This window comes from Sarcophilus harrisii, chromosome 3, assembly GCF_902635505.1.
Source record: "Sarcophilus harrisii chromosome 3, mSarHar1.11, whole genome shotgun sequence".
NCBI lineage: Eukaryota > Metazoa > Chordata > Mammalia > Dasyuromorphia > Dasyuridae > Sarcophilus > Sarcophilus harrisii.
In genome coordinates this window covers 372834557-372858514 of record NC_045428.1, presented here as the reverse complement: position 1 = coordinate 372858514, position 23958 = coordinate 372834557, and positions in this window count along the sequence as shown.

Genomic DNA, 23958 nt, shown 5'->3' with positions numbered 1-23958 from the left:
CAAAATATTACAAACAACCAGAAAAAAAATTCAAGTATAACACAATCAGGATAACACAAGATATAGCAATTTCTTCATTAAAGGATCAGGGGGCTTGAAATATGATATTCTGGAGGACAAAGGAGCAATAGTATTATTACAACAAAGAATCACTTACCCAGAAAAACCAAGTATAATTCTTCAGAGGAAAAAATGGATATTCAAAGATATAGAGGACTTTCAATCATCCTTGATGAACAGATAAGAGTTGAATAGGAAGTTTGGCTTTCAAATATAAGACAGAGAAAAAGTAAAGAGAAATCAACAGTGACTTAAGATGTGACCTAGAAGAACTTGTTATTATGACAATTAGAAGAAATATATCTGTATTAATATCTATATCTAACTATATACAATATATGTATATATGTATGCATACATATATACATATATATGTAAAGGGTAAGTACAATTTAAATATGAAGGATTGATATCATATATATATATGGCATGAGAGCCAAATATTCTGGGAGAAAGAAAAAAGTGCAGGGAGCAGGAGGAGAAGGCCAAAAAAACTTTTCAAGTAGAGGGGAAGATGGGAGAGGTGGAAGGAGGAGTGAGTGCACTTTACTCTATCAGAATTGGTTTAAAGAGTGAATAATATACAAACTTAATTGGGTACAGAAATCTATTTTTTCCTTACAGGAAATTAGAAAGGGAATAGCATAACAAAAGGAGGGGATGATAGAGAGGAGGGCATATTGGGAGAGGGGGTAGTCAGAAGCAAAATTCTTTTGAGAAGGGATAGGATGAAAGGAAAAAAGAGAATAGGATGAAAGGAAAAAAGAGAATAGAATAAAAGTGTTGAGAGAATAGAATAGAGGAAAATACAGTTAGCAATAGTAAGTACAAAAAATTGGAAGAAGTTTCTCTGATAAAGGTCTCATTTCTCAAATATATAGAAAACTAATTCAAAATATAAAAACTAAATCATTCCTCATTTGATAAAAGAGCTAAAGATTTGAATAGTTTTTAGATGAAGTAATCAAAGTTATCTAAAGCCATATGTGGGAAAATGCCCTAATTAGTTATTAATTTAAGGCATGTAAATGAAATTAATTCCAACATATTCTTCTTACCTGGGTGGTGTGGGGAAAATAATATATTAATGCATTTTTGATGGTAATTGTGAACTGATTTAGTCATTCTGCAGCACAATTTGGAACTGTGACCAAAGGGTTACAAAATGATGCATATCCTTTGATTTTGTAATATCACTACTGGGTGTGTATCCTAAAAGAGATAAAATAAAAGGGAAAAGAACCTCTATGCACACAATTATTTATAGTAAATGTTTTCTGCTAGAAAGAATTAAAAATCTAGGGAGAACCAACAAGATAGAGTAAATGCAGGAACCCACCCAACCTCTCTCCCAAACCATTCCAAATTCTTTTAAATAAAACAAATTTTAAAGTGTTCAGAATACTCAAAAAGATATAGTAGAACATTTACAGAAGGTCAGCAGAAAAAGTCTGTGTCAATGGGGAGGGTGTCCTGTGTGTAGTCCTACTGCAGGCCACAGCATTGTAGCCCCAACTCCAGCTTCAGGGTCTGAGCTTCAACAAAGCAGGAACCTGTTGGTTTAGCATAGTGGATCTTATAGTTATAGTGTGGTGGGGACATTTCTAACAGTTCCAGGGAAAAAAAAATGTTTGTGGTCAGGTTCCTAGAAGGATCTCTGAAAATGACTGCACAAAACCCCTGAAGATTGGTACACTAACCCCTCCACTGTAGAAACAGATTTCTAATTTAACAAAGAGTTAAAAGCCAAGTAATACACAGGGGAAATGAGCAGACAAAAAAAACGTACTTAACCCTTGAAATTTATTATCAAAAATCAAGATACAATAAAGCAAAACCAAAAGAATGAAAAAATTAGAGAAAGTAGGAAATCTCTCATTAAAAAAAAAAAATTGACCTGGAAAATAGATACTGAGAGATATTTTTTTAATTATTAATCTACCTAAAAGTCATTATCAAAAAAAAAGGGCCTGGAAATCATATTTCAAGAAATTATCAAGAAAAAGTGTCCTGATATTCTAGAACTAAAGAGTATAATAGACATTGAAAGAATGCACTGTTCACTTCCTGAAAGAGATTCCAAAATGAAAACTCCCAGGAATATCACCAAATTCTGGAACTCCCAGCTCAAGGAAAACTTACTGCAAGCATTCAGAAAGAAACAATTCAAGTGTCATGGTGCTATAATAAGGATAACACAAGATTTAGCAGCTTCTACTTTAAAACACTGGAGACCTTGGAATCTGATATTCTGGAAAGCAATGAAGCTAGGATTAAAACCAAGAATACAACCAAGAATTAAAACCAGCAAAATGGAGTATAATCTATCAGAGGAAAAGCTGGGGTTTCAATGAAATAGAGGATTTTCAAAGATCAGAACTGAATGGAAAATTTGATTTCTAAATACAAGACTCTGGAGAAGCATAAGGAGGTAATAAGGAAAGTGATTATCATCACTTTCATAAGGAATTTAATAAGGTTTATGTTTCCATTCCTACATGAAAGGATACTACATGTAACTCAATGGAATTTTCTCATTATTATGGCAGTTTGAAGGAGTATATACAGACAGAGGGCAGAGGTGCGAGTTGAATACGAAGGAACAATATATTTTTTAATGATGAAATGAAGGGCAGCGAAAGAAATGTAATTAGAAAGACAAAGAGAGAAGTGGAATGGTGCAAATTATCTGCCATAAAAAAAGAGGCAAGAAAAAGCTTTTACAGTGAAGGGGGAAAGGGAGAGGAGAGAGTGAGAGAGTAAACCTTACTCTCATCGGAATTGGCTCTAAAAGGAAATCGCATACATGCTCACTAGGGGTATAGAAATCTATCTTAATCTGCTGGGGGAAAAAAGAATTGGAGGGTGATAAAACAGAAGGCATATTGGGGACGGGAGTGGTCAAGACATTTTTAAGGAGGGACAGCGTGAAAGGAAAGAGAATAAATAAGAGGAAATAGTCAGAAATAGCAATTGCAAAAAATTATTTTGAAGCAAGTTTCTCTAGAAAGACCTCATTGTTCAAACATAGAAGGAACTAAGTCAAATTAAAAAAAAAAAATAAGAGCCATGCCTCATTGATAAAATGATCAAATTATATGATCTCTACACAAAGGGCAGATATGCTTGCCATTTGACCTAATAACACCACTACTTTTCATGAATACCAATAGAGAAATAAAAAAAAGGAAAAGGAAAATGACACATATGTACAAAAATATTATAGCATCTCTCTTCTCAGGGGAAAAATATTGGAAATTGATGGTATGCTCATCAATTAAAAATGGCTCAATAAACTGTAGTGTGTATTAGTGATGAGATATTATTATTCTATGGGAAATGATCAGCAGGATACTCTCTGGGCAAAAATAACAAGCTGGAAAGTCCTCCATAAACTCAAGCAAAGTAAAATGTACTATACAAAATGTAATAGCAATGCTCTGGGATGACCAGCTGTGAATGACTTGGTTATTCTCAGTAGTACTCTCTTCTATGACTATTCTGATGGACATATAATGAAAAATCCTCTGCAGAGAAGTAACTGTTTTGTCTGAATACATACTGAAACATTCTCTCTTTTGCTATCTCTATTTTTTTACTTTTTTCAACATTCATCCTAGAAAAACCTTGTGTTCCAATTTTTTTTCTCCGTCTTTCTTCTACCTTCCCTCAGAAGGCAAGTAATCTTATATATGTTAAATATGTGCAATTCTTCTATACATTTTTTAACAATTTCCATAATTACCATGCTGCACAAGAAAAATCAGATCAAAAAGGAAAGAAAATAAGAAAAAAATGCAAGCAAACAACAAAAAAGTGAAATACTATGTTGTGGTGTACATGCAGTCTCTACAGTCTTCCCCCTGAGTGTGGATGGCTCTTTCCATCAAAAGATTATTGGAAATGACCTGAATCACCTTTTGAAAAGAGCCACATCCAGCACAATTGACCATCATCTAATTGTTGCTGTGTCTTGATTCAATTCACTTCATTTAGCATCTGTTCATGTAAGTTTCTCCAGGCCTTTCTGAAATCATCCTCCTGATAATTTCTTATATTCCACAACATTTATATACTATAACTTATTCAGCCATGCCCCACAAATGGGCATAAACTAAATTTCCAGTTCCATAGCACTATAAAAAAGCTGCTACAAAGATTTTTGCACATGTAGGTCCTTTCCCCCTTTTTTATGATCTCTTTGGGATAGAGGCTCAGGAAAGACACTTCTGGACCAAAGGGTATGCACAATTTGATATTCTTTTGAATATAGTTCCAAATTGCTCTCCAGAATGCCTGGATCCATTCATAAGTCCATCAACAAAGCATTACTATCCCAGTTTTCCCACATCTCCTCCAACATTCATCATTATCTTTTCCTTTAATCTGAGTGGTATGTAGTGGTACCTAAGAGTTGTCTTAACTGGCATTTCTTTAATCAATAGTTATTTAAACCATTTTTCATATGACTAGAAATGGTTTTAATTTCTTCATCTGAAAATTGTTCATATCCTTTTCTCACAACTTGAATTTTATGAAAATATTTTGCATAATTTCACATAGGATTTCTTAATCATGTGTGGAGATCACAAAGAGAACCTAAAAATAAAAAAAAAATTAAAAATGTAAAAAATATATATTTTGAATGTAACTGAAATATAACACATATGGAATATATCATATTTCATATATATGGAATGTAACATATATGGCATAACATAACATATAATATATTATACCACATATTAAATAAGTAAAATAAAACAGAAAAAAATGAAGAATTGGAAATGGAGAGTATGTCACTCAATTGGATTTTACAAAACAGATTGTAGTATATATTTTGATGAAATATTATTGTCCTATTGCAAATGGTGAGTAGAATGCTCTCAGAAAACCCTGGAGCTGATGATGCAAAGTAAAATGTATTGTGTGCAAAGTAGTAATATTGCTGAAAGATAATTAGCATCCTAGAAAGAAAAACAAACAGTGCTAAAAGACTGATTCAGCAGATTTAACAGATTCTGAAAAAAGGCAGAATATCTAGGTCAAATTTCATTATTGATATTATTTATAACTTACTTATGGCCACTGTCCTTCATTGCTTTCTAAGTACTCTTAAGACTATGGATTATAAATCTTTCATAGGATGGCAACCTTCCGTCCTCCCTTTCATTTTGTTCTTTAGATGATTATGAAAACTGAGAACTCTTAGAAATCCTAAATATAAGTGATAAGATAAATCAACTATTCATGTATTCTCAAACAACCTACCTGAAAGGTCTCCTGCTTGTAAATACACAGGTCAGTATATGTAATGTACATATATACATAATATATATGACATAACATGTATAACATTCAACATAATATATGATATATACCATATAACATGACAAGAATACTTTTTTTACAAACTCCTAAAATGATTACCTTCTAAAAAGCAACTCCATAAATGCAGCTACTATATTAAAAATGATCTCCTTCTACAAGCATTGATATAGCAAAATGGTATGAAGTTTTGTACTGAAAATAACCACAGAGAATTAAAATTTTGATTTATTTTCTTCTAAGAATAGAAAAATTACAGGATTTTTGCTCCTTTAATGAGTACACAAACACACACAGACACATACTTAATTTATATATATATATATATTAACTTTTTGTTTTGAAAATTATATTGTTAATATATATAACCTTTTATATCTTCAAAGTTCAGTGGGATGTAGAAAATTTTGATCATTTTCACCACAGCAGGAGGAGAAAGAAAGCACACATAAGATATGCATATACACATATATATTACATTCATATATACATATATAATATATGTGCATATGCAAATACACTTATGTGCATATGTGTATTTGAAATTGAGCTTATCTATCTAAACTTTTAGGTCAGAGAAGGAGAAATGTTTTTGTTAGAATAAGTTAAAAGTAATATATGAATAATTCTATCCCACAGTTGACTTTTGAAAATAAAGGGAATTGTAATCATAACTGTGAAAGGTTGATTTAAACCGTATCCATTCTATGCTACTCTTTGATGAAAGGGAAGTTTAGCAGACTAAGGAGGGGGGTGCAGGAGGAATGATGAAGTGAAAAGCAATCAATACATCTTTAAACTATCTTATAATAGTAATTGACTAAAAATAGCAAAAATTTTTTCAGTGCTGTTGGATCTTAAAACATTTCATATTTGTGCATTCATTTTTGCTGCTTCCATATTTTTTCCCTTAAGCCAGGAACTTGCTTGCTTGAGAACAAAGAAAAAGAACTATACACAGAAAATGTCTCACCAGAAGTGGTTTCCCAGGCAACAATAACCTACAACACATTTTAAAGTTCTCTTCTAGTTATGTAACAATTTTGTGGTTTCATTCATCATTCTATTCTCTCATCCCAAATCATTTCTAAAGAGAGAAGAAAATAAGAGTAAAACTTCGCTTGAACTAGTAAGTAACCTAATTTGAGAAGTAACTAAATTAATTAGTGATTAGGTATTTTCTTCAATTCTTCTGCAGACCTCCTGAATATAACTGGAGTGGGAAAAGCTTTTTCATATTTTCTTTGGTAAAAATTTCTTTAGATAAATTTTTAAACAATAAATAGTTTAAAAAATTTTAATGGTTGCTGTTATCAAGTCATTTCAATTGTGTTCAACTCTTCATGACCCCATTTTGGGTTTTCTTTGAAAAAATACAATAATGTGTTTTCCAGTTTATTTTATAGATGAGGAAACTTACACAAATGGGGTAAAGTTATATATCCTATGGTTTGTAAGTGTCTGATGCCATATTTGTACTTCAGTCTTCCTAATTCCAGGCTCAACACATCAACCACTGCATTATCTAGCTATCAATATTAGACAAGACTAATAATAGAAAAAGTCAAATATTTAATCATTAAGAAACTTTCTAGTGATGTGATAATGGAGAACCTTCTCATAAAGATATTTTATCGACAAGGGTCAATTTTTATATAATAAGAAGAGTTTATAAATTGAAAATAAAACTTTATATTATTAAATGCCAACAAAGTATATAAAATGAAAAAAATTAAAACAACAATAACTTCCCTCCCTTAATTTAAAATGAAAGTTAAGATACCAAAGTTCTATGATCTCTTCAGTTCCTCCAATAATACAGACAGTATATCCCATGCCTAAATTTTTTTTTTTTTTTTTTTTTTTTTATTTATTTATTTTTTTTATTTAATAGCCTTTAATTTACAGGATATATACATGGGTAACTTTACAGCATTAACAATTGCCAAACCTCTTGTTCCAATTTTTCACCTCTACCCCCACCCCCTCCCCTAAATGGCAGGATGACCAGTAGATGTTAAATATATTAAAATATAACTTAGATACACAATAAGTATACATGACCAAAACATTATTTTGCTGTACAAAAAGAATCAGACTCTGAATTATTGTACAATTAGCTTGTGAAGGAAATCAAAGATGCAGGTGTGCATAAATATAGGGACTGGGAATTCAATGTAATGGTTTTAGTCATCTCCCAGAGTTCTTTTCTGGATAGCTAGTTCAGTTCATTACTGCTCCATTAGAAATGATTTGGTTGATCTCGTTGCTGAGGATGGCCTGATCCATCAGGACTGGTCATCATCTAGTATTGTTGTTGAAGTATATAATGATCTCCTGGTCCTGCTCATTTCACTGAGCATCAGTTCGTGTAAGTCTCTCCAGGCCTTTCTGAAATCATCCTGTTGGTCATTTCTTACAGAACAGTAATATTCCATAATTTTCATATACCACAATTTATTCAACCATTCTCCAACTGATGGACATCCATTCAGTTTCCAGTTTCTAGCCACTACAAAAAGGGCTGCCACAAACATTCGTGCACATACAGGTCCCTTTCCCTTCTTTATAATCTCTTTGGGATATAATCCCAGTAGTAACACTGCTGGATCAAAGGGTATGCACAGTTTGATAACTTTTTGAGCATAGTTCCAAACTACTTCTCCAAAATGGTTGGATTCGTTCACAACTCCACCAACAATGAATCAATGTCCCAGTTTTCCCACATCCCCTCCAACAATCATCATTATTTTTTCCTGTCATTTTAGCCAATCTGACAGCATGCCTAAATCTTTATAAATTTCCTGTGTCTTATGATTAAGTCACCACAAAGGTTCTTCAAATGTCTTGGTAACTTTTCTTCATATTTTTTTTCATTATTGGTATAATATTCCCATATTTATACCTTTACTCATTATTTCTAGGAACATCATTCTATTTGAAATACTTTTCAGGAATTCTCTTGAATATTGTTCTGTTTTTAGTGTGTTAGATCCTATTCATGCTCAAAATGACTTTCTCCAGGGCCTTTTGAATTAATTGATAAGCCAAGTATTTAGATAGTTATTATGTGCAAATCACTGTGATAAACATAGGGGGTATATACCAAGACAAAAAACATAAAAACAGCGAATGTCTTTAAAGAGTAAGAAGTAATGAGGTAGAAAAACTAATATGAAAATTATTACAATTGTCCAGAAAATACAAAATGAGTGTCTGAACTTGGATAGCGTCTAGGTGAGTGAAGAAAGGAGACATATTAAGAGATATTGTAAGGTAGAACCGATAATATTTTTCAACTGATTGGCAACATGGTAATGAACTAAGATAGTTGTTACAGAAATGCAGTCATATACAAGAGAAGTGAGAAAAATATAAACATAAAGATAATGTAATACATTGGATATATATGGTGATAGAAAGTTGAAAGTTAAGGAGGACATCAAGGCTGTGGACTCAGGAGGCTAGAAAGATAGTGTTACTTTTAATAATGATAAGTAAATGTGGAAGGAGGGAAGTTTTGAGAGGAAAAAATTTTGATCATGGTAACTTTCTAATATTTCTGGGGCAGCGAGTTCAAGATGAGCAAAAAGCAGAAAATGATATAGAATCATAGCTTAAGAGAATGTGTCAAGTATCATATGCAAAGAATTAATTGTTGAACATATAGAAACCATTTCAATCAGCATGGCATATAATAAAGAAAAAAAGTACTGGGAATTAACTTTGGAAGCATCCTGAATTAATGAGTATAGCAAGAATATCAAGCCTTTGAGGAAAGTTACAAAACCAAACCCAGAGAATGCAATAATTGCCAGATTTAGTTTGAGGAATAAGGTGTGATATATATTAAGAAAAAAACATTAGATTCTGCATTTAAGAAATTATTTGGAATATTGGAAAGAGAAATCACAATTGAACAATGAGGCATATTGCAATAGCCTGAAAAGAGAATAAGAAAAACATCAAGTATGTTTTGTGGCATTTATTTTTGAATTTATTTAATATGTCTCCCAGTTACATTCAAAAGATTTTTTTATATTTGCTTTTAAATTTTTTGAGTTCTAGGTTTTCTTTCTTATCTCCACCCACAATTAAGAAATAACATATGAAGTTAAGAAAATCATTTTCATAAAAGTCAACTTGTGAAAGAAAATAAAATTCTCCCACTCTAATAAAAATAAAAACCTACAAGAAAATTTGTTTTTAAAAAAGAGAGATAAAGAAGATTTCAATCTGTATTCAGATATAGTCAGTTCTTTCTCTGAGTATGGATAGGATTTCTGATGAAAAAACCTGAACTAAACAAAAAGTTTAATCTACAAATATTGAAGCCAAGAGATACCGAAAAAGGTAAAAAGAAATTTGAGAAACTATATTTCTGCTATAAAGATATATAAAGAACATATGTATAATTTGTTCTAGAAAATAGAGGTGGAAAGGAAATTGTACCAGAAAAAGGGTAAAGTGGGAGTACTACAATTTCATAAAGAGGCAAAGGAAACCTATTATATCTGAGAGAAAGAATGGAGGGTAATGAATATAGTGTGTACTTCACTGCCATCAGAATTGGCTTAAAAAGAAAAATTTTAGACATATTCAATTTATGGTGAAACTTCTCCCAACTCATTGAAACATGGGAAGGGAAAAGTGAAAAGGGAGGGAATAAGCTAAGCAGAAGGGACTACAGAAATTGTGAGGAAAAGGAGTAAGATAGGGGAAGGAACTCTAAGTCAAGGGGAGGGATGCTAAAAAGGGAGGGCTGTGAGAAGCAAGTGGTGCTCACAAGTTTAATACTGGGGAGAGGGGTAAGGGAGAAGAAAGGGAGAAAAGTATAAACAGGGGCTAAAAAGATGGCAAGTAATACATAATTGGTAATTTTAACCATAAATGTGAATGGAGTAAACTCCCCCATAAAGAGGAAGCAATTAGCAGAATGGATTAAAAGCCAGAATCCTACAATATGTTGTTTACAGGAAACACACATGAAGCAGGGAGATACATACAGAGCATAGGTAAAAGGTTGGAGTAGAATCTACTATGCTTCAGGTGAAGTCAAAAAAGTAGGGGTAGCCATCCTGATCTCAGATCAAGTAAAAACAAAAATTGATCTAACTAAAAGAGATAAGGAAAGGCACTATATCTTGCTAAAAGGTAGCATAGATAATGAAGCAATATCAATAATACACATATATGCAGCAACTGATGTAGCATCTAAATTCTTAAAAGAGAAATTAAGAGAGCTGCAAGAAGAAATAGATAGCAAAACTATAATAGTGGGAGATCTCAACCTTGCATTCTCAGAATTAGATAAATCAAACCATAAAATAATTAAGAAAGAAGTCAAAGAGGTAAATAGAATACTAGAAAACTGAGATATGATAGATCTCTGGAGAAAACTAAATGGAAACAGAAAGGAGTACACTTTCTTCTCAACAGTTCATGGAACCTGTACAAAAACTGACCATATCTTAGGACATAAAAACTTCAAATGCAAATGCAGTAAGGCAGAAATACTAAATGCATTCTTTTCAGACCACAATGCAATGAAAATTACATGAAAAAAAAAAGCCAGAGGAAAATAGACTAAAAAATAATTGGAAACTAAATAATCTCATACTAAAGAATGATTGGGTGAAACAGCAAATCATAGACATAATTAATAACTTTACCTAAGAAAATGACAACACTGAGACATCATACGAAAATGTGTGGGATGCAGCCAAAGTGGTAATAAAGGTAATTTCATATCTCTAGAGCCCTACTTGTATAAAATAGAGTAAGAGAAGGTCAATGAATTGGACTTGCAACTAAAAATGCTAGAAAAGGAACAAATTAAAATCCCCCAGTCAAACACTACACTTGAAATTCTAAAAATAAAAGGAGAGTTCAATAAAATTGAAATAAAACAAAAAAACTATTGAATTAACTAATAAAACTAAGACTTGGTTCTATGAAAAAACAACAACAAAATAGACAAACCCTTAGTAAATCTGATTTAAAAAAAGGAAAGAGGAAAATCAAATTGTCATTCTTTAAAATGAAAAAGGAGAACTTCCCACTAATGAAGAGGAAATTAGAACAATAAATTGGAGTTACTTTGCCCAACTTTATGCCAATAAATTTGCTAACTTAAATGAAATAAAAGAATACCTTCAAAAATATATCTTGCCTAGATTAACAGAGGAAGAAGTAAATTGGTTAAACAGTCGCATTTTAGAAAAAGAAATAGAACAAACTATTAATTAACTCCCTAAGAAAAAATCCTCAGGACCAGATGGATTCACATGTGAATTCTACCAAACATTTAAAGAACAATTAATTCCAATGCCAAATAAACTATTTGAAAAAAATAGGGAGTGAAGGAGTCCTACCAAATTCCTTTAATGGTACAAACATGGTAGTGATACCTAAACCAGATAGGTTGCAAACAGAGAAAGAAAATTATAGACCAACCTTGCTAATGAATATTGATGCTAAAATCTTAAAATATTAGCAAAAAAGATTACAGAAAATCATCCCAGGATAATACACTATGAACAAATAGGATTTATACCAGGAATGCAGGGATGGTTCAATATTAGGAAAACTATTAGCATAATTGACTATATCAGTAACCAAATTAACAAACACCATATGATCATCTCAATAGATGCAGAAAAAGCATTTGATAAAATCCAACATCCATTCCTAATAAAAACACTTGAGAGGATAGGAATAAATGGAATTTTCCTTAAAATGGTCAGAAGCATATATTAAAAATGTCAGTAAGCATCATATGCAATGGGGAAAAACTGGAACCTTTCCCAGTAAGATCTGGAGTGAAGCAAGGTTACCCACTATCACTATTATTATTCAATGTTGTATTAGAAATGCTAGCCTCTGCAATAAGACCTGAGAAAGAGATTAAAGGAATTTGAGTAGGTAATGAGGAAACCAAACTATCACTCTTTGCAGATAATATGATAGTATACATAGAAAACCCCAGAGATTCTATTAAAAAGCTATTAGAAATAATTCATAATGTTAGCAAATTTGCAGGATACAAAAGAAATCCCCATAAATCCTCAGCATTTTTATACATCACCAACAAAATCCAACAGCAAGAGATACAAAGAGAAATTCCATTCAAAATAATTGTCGGTACCATAAAATATTTGGGAATCTATTTACCAAAGTAAAGTCAGGTATTACCTGAGAAAAATTACAAAAAACTTTCCACACAAATAAAGTCAAATTTAAATAATTGGAAAAAATATTAAGTGCTCTTGGATAGGCCAAGCGAATATAATAAAGTTGACAATACTCCCTAAACTAATTTCTTTATTTAGTGCTATACCAATCAGACTCTCAAGAAAATATCTTAATGATCTAGAAAAAAATAACAACAAAATTCATATGGAAGAACAAAAGGTCGAGAATCTCAAGGGGATTAATGAAAAAAAAAAATCAAATGAAGGTGACCTAGCTGTACCTGATCTAAAACTATATTATAAAGCAGCAATTACCAAAACCATTTGGTATTGGCTAAAAAATAGATTACTTGATCAGTGTAATAGGTTAGGTTCAGAATACAAAGTAGTCAATAACTATACCAATCTAGTGTTTGACAAACCCAAAGATCACAACTTTTGAGATAAAAATTCATTATTTGACAAAAAACTGCTGGGAAAACTAGAAATTAGTGTGGCAGAAATTAGGCATGGACTCACACTTAACACCATTCAAGATAAGATCAAAACTGATCCATGATTTAGGCATAAAGAATAAGATCATAACAAAAATTAGAGGAACAGAGAATAGTTTGTCTCTCAGACTTGTGGAGGAGAAAGTAATTTGTGACCAAAGAAGAACTAGAGATCATTATTGATCACAAAATAGAAAACTTTGATTACATTAAATTAAAAAGCCTTTGTGCAAACAAAATTAATGCAAACAAAATTATAAGGGAAGCAACACAATGAGAAAACATTTTTACAGTTAAAGGTTCTGATAAAGGCTTCATGTCCAAAATATATAGAGAATTGACTCTAATTTATAAGAAATCAAACCATTATCCAACTGATAAATGGTCAAAAAATTGACAGACAATTTTTAGATGATGAAATTGAAAATATTTCCACTCATATGAAAGAGTGTTCCAAATCTCTATTGATCAGAGAAATGTAAATTAAGCCAACTTTGAGATACCACTACACACCTGTCAGATTGGCTAAAATGACAGGAAGAAAACAATGATGCATGTTGGAGGGGATGCAGGAAAACTGCACCCTGATGCATTGTTGGTGGAGTTGTGACAGAATCCAACCATTCTGGAGAGCAATCTGGAATTATGCCCAAAAAGTTATCGAACTGTGCATACCCTTGGATCCAGCAGTGCTACTCCTGGGCTTATATCCCAAAGAAATTCTAAAGAAAGGAAAGGAACCTCTATGTGCCAAAATATTTGTGGCAGCCCTTTTTGTGGTGGCTAGAAACTGGAATATGAATGGATGCCCATCAATTGGAGAACGGTTGGGTAAATTGTGGTATGTGAATGTTATGGAATATTATGGAATAAAGAAATGACCAGCAAAAATGAAATGAGCAGGACCAGGAGATCATTATATACTTCAACAACAATACTATATGATAATCAATTCTGAAGGCTGTGGCCATCTTCAGCAATGAGATGAACCAAATCAGTTCCAATAGAGCAGTAATGAATTGAATCAGCTACACCCAGTGAAAGAACTCTGGGAAATGACTATGAACCACTGCATAGAATTCCCAGTTCCTCTATTTCTGTCCACCTACATTTTTTATTTCCTTCACAGGTTAAGTGTACATATTTCAAAGTCCGATTCTTTTTGTACAGCAAAATAACTGGACATGTATACTTATATTGTATTTCCTTTATACTTTAACATATTTAACATGTATTGTTCAACTTTCCATCTGGGGGAGGGGATAGGGGGAAGAAGAGGAAAAATTGGAACAAAAGGTTTGGCAGTTGTCAATGCTGTAAAATAACCCATGCATATAACTTGTAAATAAAAAGCTATAATTCTAAAAAAAAAAGGAAAAAAAATGACCAGCAGGATGAATGCAGAGAAACTTGGAGAGACATAATTACACGAATTGATGATGAGTGAAATGAGCAGAACCAGGAGATCTATATACACTTCACCAACAATACTGTATGAGGATGTATTCTGATGGAAATGGATATCTTCCACAAAGAGATCTAATTCAGTTCCAATTCATCAATGCTGGACAGAATCAGCTATACCCAGAGAAGGAACGCTGGGAAATGAGTGTAAACTGTTTTCATTTTTGTTTTTCTTCCCAGGTTATTTTTATCTTCTGCATCCAATTCTTCCTGTGGAACAAGAGAACTGTTTGGTTCTGCACACATATACTGTATCTAAGATATACTATAACATATTTAACATGTATAAGATTGCTTGCCATCCAGGGGATGGGGTGGAGGGAGAGAAGGGAAAAAGCAGAACAGAAGTGAGTACAAGGGATAATGTAAAAAAATACTGTCAATTAAAAGTTATAAATATTAAAAAAAGAAAAAAGTTCCCATGCATATGCTTTATATATAAAATTCTATAATTAAAAATATATTATCCAATTTCCTATATATAATCTATCTTGCTTTTTTCTTATTATTTATTCTGATCCCAATCCATTTTCTGCCTACAAGCCTTGCCCAAATCATGAAAAGTAATAGACCCTTTTATAAGTTGAGAATTAGATTGTTATCATATTCTAAGTAATAGATATTAATAATTCAATAAATTTGCTCCAGAGTCAATGCTAGAAATAATTAACAGATAAAGCAATCAAGGAATCAAAACTAATAACTACTGAATTTGTTACAACACAGAAAACTATGTTCCATTTCAGAATTATAGATATAATGTCACATAATGATAATTCACATAGGATTAAATATTTTCCCCCAATTTGCTACCAGAAGAAAGGTTCAGAACACAAAATATGATGTCTTGTTGGAAAGTTAAATTAGTGAACACAGGTTTAACACAATGTCCCTGTATTAGAAAAAAAGAAATATTTGGTGTTCCACATAGACCAGACCTAAATTTTTAAGTAAAATGAATCACAATAAAAAATAAAAACCACTTCAAAGAAGAGTTCCATTTACCGTTCATCACAAAATTCTTATGAAAGTATTTAATATCTACAGATTGAATGATAAAATACTGAATTATTTTTAGATCCCAGAACTGTTATAAGATAAGTAATATAATTCAGAGTACTTGAAAATAAAAGCAATAGAAATCCAAGATATGATTATTAACCACATATGATTTACTTTGTTACACTTTAATTTCTTTTAATTATGCAGAATAGTGTACTTTACTATTCTGAAATGAGTAAATAAATTTAGTTCAAATTATTTTGCAGGTCTTTGTTATTCCTTTTAGGTTTATAATCAAAAGCACTAGCATTCTCAGAGTTCCATCCTACAAAGAAAACTGAGCTACCTAGTGTGATACAACTTATTATCTAATGGGATTCATGATGAGTACATCATTGTAGCAACAGGAAATGCATTTGTCTATTTACTCAGGCCTTTTCTTAAACCTACTGCCAATCCTCTTGCCTTGTTGTTAGCTTTGTTTCCTGGCAGAAGTTTTGCACCTCGGGATGTTTATTCTGGCTAATTTAGCAACTGATCTTCTAATGCCTAGTGTTTTGCGATAAAGTCCCAGTTGGAGCTTCCAACCAAGAGCAGTTTGAATTAAGTTTCAGAATCTTTATTTTGTGATCTTAGTATCTTCCTGTTTTTTAGCATAAAGAAGATTGCTCCTAGGGATACCTGAACCTGAAATGAACTGAAAATATATTACAACATTTCAACTTTCTAGGCAATGGATGAAAAATTCACAACAATCCTAGCTCTAGCAACAGCTGTTGTTATAAGGTGATTTTAGTAAGGAATCCCAAAATAGAATGAAGCAAATAGCATCTCTGTGAGGGTTCTACTATATTTTGCAGCTTTCCAGCTGGAAATTTAATTGTTATTTAACCTGAGAACATACAAACAGCTTTCTTTTTCTTTTAGCTTCCATACTTTTATTGTATTAGATCATTTAAATGATAAATCACAGTACTCTACAATTTCCTTGAAATTAGTTCATTACCAGGGACAACTGTATCAGAAAATATTACAGGAACATTTTAGGATGTGTTTTTAGATCAAAAATTGGAAAAGACCTTCAGAAACCTCCAAACCTGTAATTTCATAGATGAGGTAAAAGATCCAGAGAGAAAGCAAAATTATAGGATTGCACAGTGTCAGAGCTAAAATTTAAACCCAAGTCGTCTGATCCTAATCTAATGGTCTTTCCTACATTAACTGTCCCTTTGCTTAAGTGTCCATTTCCCAGCTTTCACTTCCTCAATTCAAAGTTTACCTCATAAAGTTATAAGCTATGTAACCTTGTCAAACTCACCTCTATTTGTCTCAGTTACCTGATTGCAAATGAATGGAAAAATGGAGGAAAATTATTGTTCATTTAACATGTACTAAGCCTGTGATCATCACTAGAGTTACAATATTCAAGAAGTGAGACCCTGATATGAAACAATATCATCGAGTACTTTTAGAATACATGTATGTATTCTCACTTTATCCAAACAAGGCAGAAGGACTGTAACTAAATTAAATATGGATTATTTGTTTGTAAAATCTTATCTACTTTACTGTCAGACACTGAGATCTGAACATAAAAGAGTTCAAAAAATACTTCCTAAATTTTCTCATGGAAACAAAAGAGTTCAATAGATAGGATTCAGTACCTATTGTGGTTAAGAAATATCTAACATACCTAAACCAGAAAGATACAAAAAAAGAAAAAAAATTACAGACATCTCTCTAATGAATATTGATGCAAAAAAATTAAATGAAACATTAACAAAGATATTTCAACAGATTACCACCAGGACCACAACTAGTTCAATATCAGGAAAACTACTGGATAATTGACTACATCAATACAAAACCAACAGAAATAATATAATTATCTCAGAAAGATATCAAACAAGTCTTTGATAAAATTCAATTCCCATTCCTATTAAAAACACTAGAGAACATAAGAATAAATGCAGTTTTTCTTAAAATGATAAACTATATTTATCTAAAACCATCAACAAGCATTATATGTAATGGGTAGCTAGAAGCCTTTCCAATAAGATCAGGAGTGAAAATAAAGATGTCCATTATCACAACTGTTACTCAATATTGTGCTAGAAATGCTAGCTTTAGCAAAAAGAAAAAGAAATTGAAGGGAATTGTGTAGGCAATGAGGAAACAAAACTGTTACTTTGCAGATGACACTATGACACAGCATTCTAGAGAATCAAGTATAAAAATTATTTGAAACAACATCTTTAGCAAAGTTACAGGATTTAAAAAAATCCCATATGAATCATTAGCATTTCTATATATTACCAACAAACTCAGCATCAAGATGTAAAAAGAGAAATTTCATTTAAAATAACAGTAGACACTATAAAATACTTGAGAGTCTATTTGCCAAGAAAAACCCAACAGTATGAACAGAATTATAAAGCATTTTTGCACAAATAAAACCAGACCTAAATAATTAGAAAAATGTCAATAGCTCATAGGTAGACAATCATAATATTTTAAAACTCTCGTTGCTACCTGAATCAATCTACTTATTCAGTGTCATACCAATCAAACTGCAAAATAATCAATTTTCAAAAAGGTCAAGGAAAAAAAAAACTCAACTAGAAGAACAAAAGGTCAAAAATATCAAGGGAAGTAATGAAAAAATGTAAAGGAAGGTGCCCTAGTATCATAGAATTCCAAAGTCAGCAGGAACCTTAAGGTAATCTGGTCCAAAGCAATTCCAAAGAAGAATTCTATGTTGTACCTCCCCTAAATTGGCACGAAGAATTAGCTTGAATATCTCTGATGACTAAGAAATAACTGCTTCTGAGACAATTGATTCCACTTTTAAGTAACTCTAATTTTTTTTTTATTTTTTGACAACAATAGCTTTTTATTTTTGAAATACATGCAAAGACTGTTTTCAACATTCACCTTTGCAAAACTTTGTGTCCAATTTTTTCTCTCTTCCTTCCCCCAACCCAACTACCCTAAATAGAAAACAATCTAATAGATGCTAAATATATGCAATTCTTCTATACATATTATCACATTTTTCATGCTAATACATGAAAATCAGCTCAAAAAGGAAACAAATGAGAAAGAAAAAAATCAAATAAACAAAAAAGAGGTGAAAAATACTACACTGTTATCCACATTATGTCCCCACAGTCCTCTCTCTGGATGCAGATGGCTCACTCCATCACAGATCTATTAGAATTGGCCTTAATCACCCCACTGTTGAAAAGAATCATGTCCATCAGAAGTGATCATCGTATCATCTTATTATTTTTGTGTATAATGTTCGCTTGGTTCTACTCACTTCACTCAGCATCCATTTGTTGGTCTTTACAAAGTGTTAAGACATTGGAGTTGATTTGATCTTAGAAAGAGATATTTTGGGCCAGAACTTGAACTAGGTACTAAGTACAACTGATGGAAACAATGCTTATGTTCACACCTTTAGAGAGCTCATAAGTATCTAAGTACTCAATGGAGTTCACACATGTAGGGCTTAGTCCGAAATCACACTTCCCCAGAGAGCACTCTGGGAGATAACCCAGAATCCCTCTCCTTCCAGAAGGTGAAGTTAACCTTTGGGAGATCATATAAATATAGGGAGATTTTGAAGCTTGAAGTTACTTCTTCTAGTGGAACTGGCTGGAGGTACAGAGAGATTCATTGCATCTTCCAACTTGGTGCTGGCTGGAGGCTGAAGAAAGCAGAGGCAGAAGCCAAGGCCAAAGCTGCAAGATCTCTTGGAGCCAGGCGGAGAGATAGGCCTCAACTAACCGGGCTAATTTGGAAGGAGAAATAAACATTTGCATTTTTACCAGCTGGCTGCAATTTTGGAGTAATTATTTATTTCAAATGAAACTAAGGCTGCCTCCAGGAAAACCTTCACATCCATTCATGTCTTTCCAGACCTTTCTGATATCATCCTGCTGATCATTTCTTATAGAAAAATAATATTCCATAACATTCACATACTTAAACTTTTTTAGCCATTCCCCAACTGATGGGCATCTATTCAGTTTCCAGTTTCTAGCCACTACAAAAAAGAGCAGCAACAAACTTTTTTTTCATCTGTAGGTGCTTTTCCCTTTTTTATGATTTCTTTGGGATAGAGACTCAGTAGTGAAACTGCTAGATCAGAGGATACACACAACTTGATAGCCTTTTTTGGAATAGTTCCAAATCATTCTCCACAATAAATAGATCACTTCACAACTCCACCAATAATGAATTAATGCCCCAGATTTCCCATATCACTTCCAACATTTATCATTAACCTTTCTGTCATCTTAAACAATCTGAAGAATGTGTATTGGTACCTTACAATTCTTTTAATTTGCATAAATCAATAGTGATTTAAAGAATTTTTCCATATGATTAAAGGTGGCTTTGATTTCTGTATCTCAAAATTGTTCATATCTTTTGACCATTTATAAATGGGATAATGGCTTATATTCTTATAAATTTGAGACAATTCTCTTTATGTTTTAGAAATGAGGCCTTTACCAGAAGTCTTAGATATAAAATTTTTCCCAATTCTATGCTTCCCTTCTAATCTTCGCCTAATTAATTTTGTTTGCACAAAAATTTTAATTTAATGTAATCAAAATTATCCATTTTGCATTTCATAATTTTCTCTACTTGTTCTTTAGCCATTAATTCCTTCCTTTTCCTCAGATCTGAGAGCTAAACTATCTTATGTTCTCAATTTCCTATGGTATACTCTTTTTTAAAAATAGGTTTTATTTACAAGTTATATGTATGGGTAATTTTACAGTATTGAATTGCCAAACCTTTTGTTCCAATTTTTCCCCTTCTTCTCCTTATCCCCTCCCCCAGATGGAAGGTTGAACCATGTTAAAAATGTTAAAGAATAAATTAAATAAATATGCATGTCCAGTTATTTTGCTGTACAAAAAAGAATCAGACTTTGAAATATTTTACAATTAGCCTGTGAAGGAAATCAAAATGTAGGTGGACAAAAATAGGAACTAATTCCCTGTAATGGTTCTAGTCATCTAGGTTCTTTCACTGGATTGTTTCAATTCATTACTGCTCTTTTGGAACTTTATTTGGTTTCATCTCATTGCTGAAGGGGCCAGTCCACCAAATTAATTCATATAGTATTGTTGTTGAATTTTGAAATCTCCTGGCCCCTATTTCCACGCGTCTGTTCATTAAAGTCTCCCAGGCCTTTCGAAATCATCCTTTGGTCATTTCTTACTGAACAATATTTCTATAATATTTATATACCCAAATTTATTCAGATTCTAACTGATGGACATCCATTCAGTTTCCAGTTTTTGCCACTACAAAAAGGGCTGCCACAAAATTTTACTCTTCCCTTTCCCCTTTTAATAATCTCTTTGGGATATAATCCCATGTAACACTGCTGGATCAAAGGGTATGCACAGTTTGATCTTTGGCATAGTTCCAAACTCTCCCAAAATGGTTGGTTCTTTACCCCACCAACAATTATCAATTCCCCAGATTTCCCCCCTCCAACAATCACATTATTTTTCCTGTCATCAGCCAATCGCAGGTTGAGGGTATCTTAGAGTTGTCTTAATTTGATTTCTCTGATTAATAATGACTTGAAGCATCTTTTCTTAAGTAGTTTCATTTCTTCTCTGAGAATTGTCTTTCATATCCTTTGACCATTTTCAATTGGAGAATGGCGATTTTTTATAAATTAATTAATTCTCTTATTATTTTGGAAATAGGCTTTTTAAAGAACCTTCATTTAAAAATATTTTTCCGGTTTTGCTTCTCTTCAATCTTGCCATTGTTTCTTTTTTGCAAAAAATTTTTCAGTTTGGTATAATCAAATTTTTATTTTGTGATCTGTAATGATCTCTAGTTCTGCTTTGGTCAAAGCCTTCCCTTCCACAGGTCAGAAGTAAACTATCCGGTTCCTCTAATTTATTAATAATTTAATTCTTTTATGCCTAGGTCATGAACCCATTTTGACCTTATCTTGGTGTACGGTTAATATGGATCAATGCCTGTTTCTGCCATATTGTTTCCAATTTTCCCAGCAATTTTTATCAAACAGTAAGTTTTATCTGGTTTGGGATCTTTGGGTTTGTCAAAGAACTAGGTTCTATATTTGTTGACTGTTTTATCCCTTTGAACCTAATCTATTCCCGATCAACTAATCTACCTTAGCCAATACCAAATAGTTTTTGGTCTGCTGCTCTATAATATAATTTTAGATCTGGTCCTAAGCCACCTTCATTTGATTTTTTTTCATTAATTCCTTAAATTTTGACCTTTGTTTCCATATGAACTTTGTTATTTTTCTAGGTCATTAAAATAGTTTTTGGGACTCTGATTGGTATAGCCTAAATAAATTGGATTATTTAGGAAATTGTCATCTTTATTATATTTGCTCGCCCTATCCAAGAGCATTTAATATTTTTCCAATTGGTTAGATCAGACTTAATTTGTGTTAAGATCGTATATTTTAAGATCAGCACGAGACAGGAATTCAGGTTAGGGGAAAATCGTCAGTCTTTATTCTCAGTGAAGGGATCGGAGGTGGAAGAGAATCAGCGATAGCAATGTGCATGGGCAAGAAGCAGCCGACCAGCCCACACAACCAGCAGCTCGAGTCTCGAACCCAGCCAATCTCCCCCACTTGTCTTGCTCCCCTCTCTCTTTCCACCCACCAAAATCGTCATTTCCTATACAACACATCAGGACTTGCAAGGGAGGGGGGGACCATTCTTAATCCAATCATGTATATTAATAGAGTATAGCCCAATTACTATCTAGCCTCATGTACTTGGGACCTCAGTGCATCACTCAAACCTCAGCCCATTCATTTCCCGCTTCTTTTATTTTAGAACCCGGTGGTCTGCCATCCCTGACTTCAGGGGGGTCAGAGCCTCAAGGGGATGATCACAGCCTCCCTAACTCTCAGGGAAGGGGTGAAAGCACCGAAAGGAGGTGACACAGCCTCCTGACTTCTCAAAAAGGCGGTGAAAGCACTAAAAAGGGAGATGATCAGCCCTACCCGACATCTCAGGAAGGGGAGATGAAAAGCACCAAGGGAAATGGGGGTTGCTAGGGGGTTTCTGGGCTGGGGTTTATTATGCACAAACCCATCAGCATGGGAGGTTCACAAGCAATACAATAAACCCAGAGGTATTAGGATGACCCTCCCCCAGTCGGTGGGCTCGATGGGTGTAACAAACATGAATTTTACACAAAGTAAGAATAGCAAACAATATAAATCAACATGGTGTTGGAAAAAGATCACCAGAAGTCCTAGAAGGTGGGTATTAAACAACACACATACACCTTCTTCAGCAGCCAAGAGATGTCCAAACCAATCTTTGTCCATTGTTTACATGTCAGGGAATCAATGATCCCCTAGTTTTGAAGTCCTGAAAAAAGTCTTTTTTAGTGTTGGGAATCCAATGATTCCAGCAGATTTTGAATGTTGTAACAGTCTTATCATTTCTCAGAGAATCCAATGATTCCTGAGGGTTTTCTCCCATGTCTCAGAAATCCTGATTCCTGAGAGTTTTCAAATCCTATGTCTCAGAGAATCCAATGATTCCCCAGGGTTTTCTCCTATGTCTCAGAGAATCCAATGATTCCTGAGAGTTTAAATCATGTCTCAGAGGGCCGATTCCTGAGGGTTTTAATCCGACAATCTTTGATGTCCAGGTCAAACCCATAACGCCACGCTCTTTCAATGGTGAGCACAATCGCAACAACCACCCATATTTCTTGGGTCTTCTCCCTTTGTTTCAAAGGTCTGCTCCCCTCTGCGATGGACAAGGCGAATATGGCTCGTTGGCACCCATCATTCCTTCTCCACCTGTAGAGATAAAAACCCTCCCCCGCAGTTAGCCTATCTGGTCCTTTCCATTCACCACTTTCTGGGTCTCTCCACATCACCTGGCGATTATCTAAAGATAGTGGAGCTGCCGCCTGGACACTGACCTTCCGGTGGGTTTAAAAAACCTGTCAAGAGCCATGAATCTTTGTCAAAAAATCAAAGAAGAATATATAAAAGCTAGATTTAGAAGTTCTCTGGGGTTACCTTGGCTCCCCTTTCTTTTGTTTTTTGGGTGTCTTAATATCTCTGTTTCTCCTCTCCACTATTGCCTGTCCTTGAGGGATTAAAAGGTATCCTGTGGTGTGAAATCTTATACTGTGCACAAAAAGTGTGCAAAATGTTTCAAAGTATAAGCAGGAATTGTCTGTTTTTACTGCTTTGCACACCCATAATGGCAAATGCTTGTATAGGAATTCATGACCACTGGGTGCCTTTTGCTGCTGGAGAAAGTGAATCCTGAAAAGGTGTCTACCACAACATGGATGAAAGACAGACGACCAAAAGATTTATAATGGGTCACATCCATTTGCCAGATTTCATTGGGTCTCAA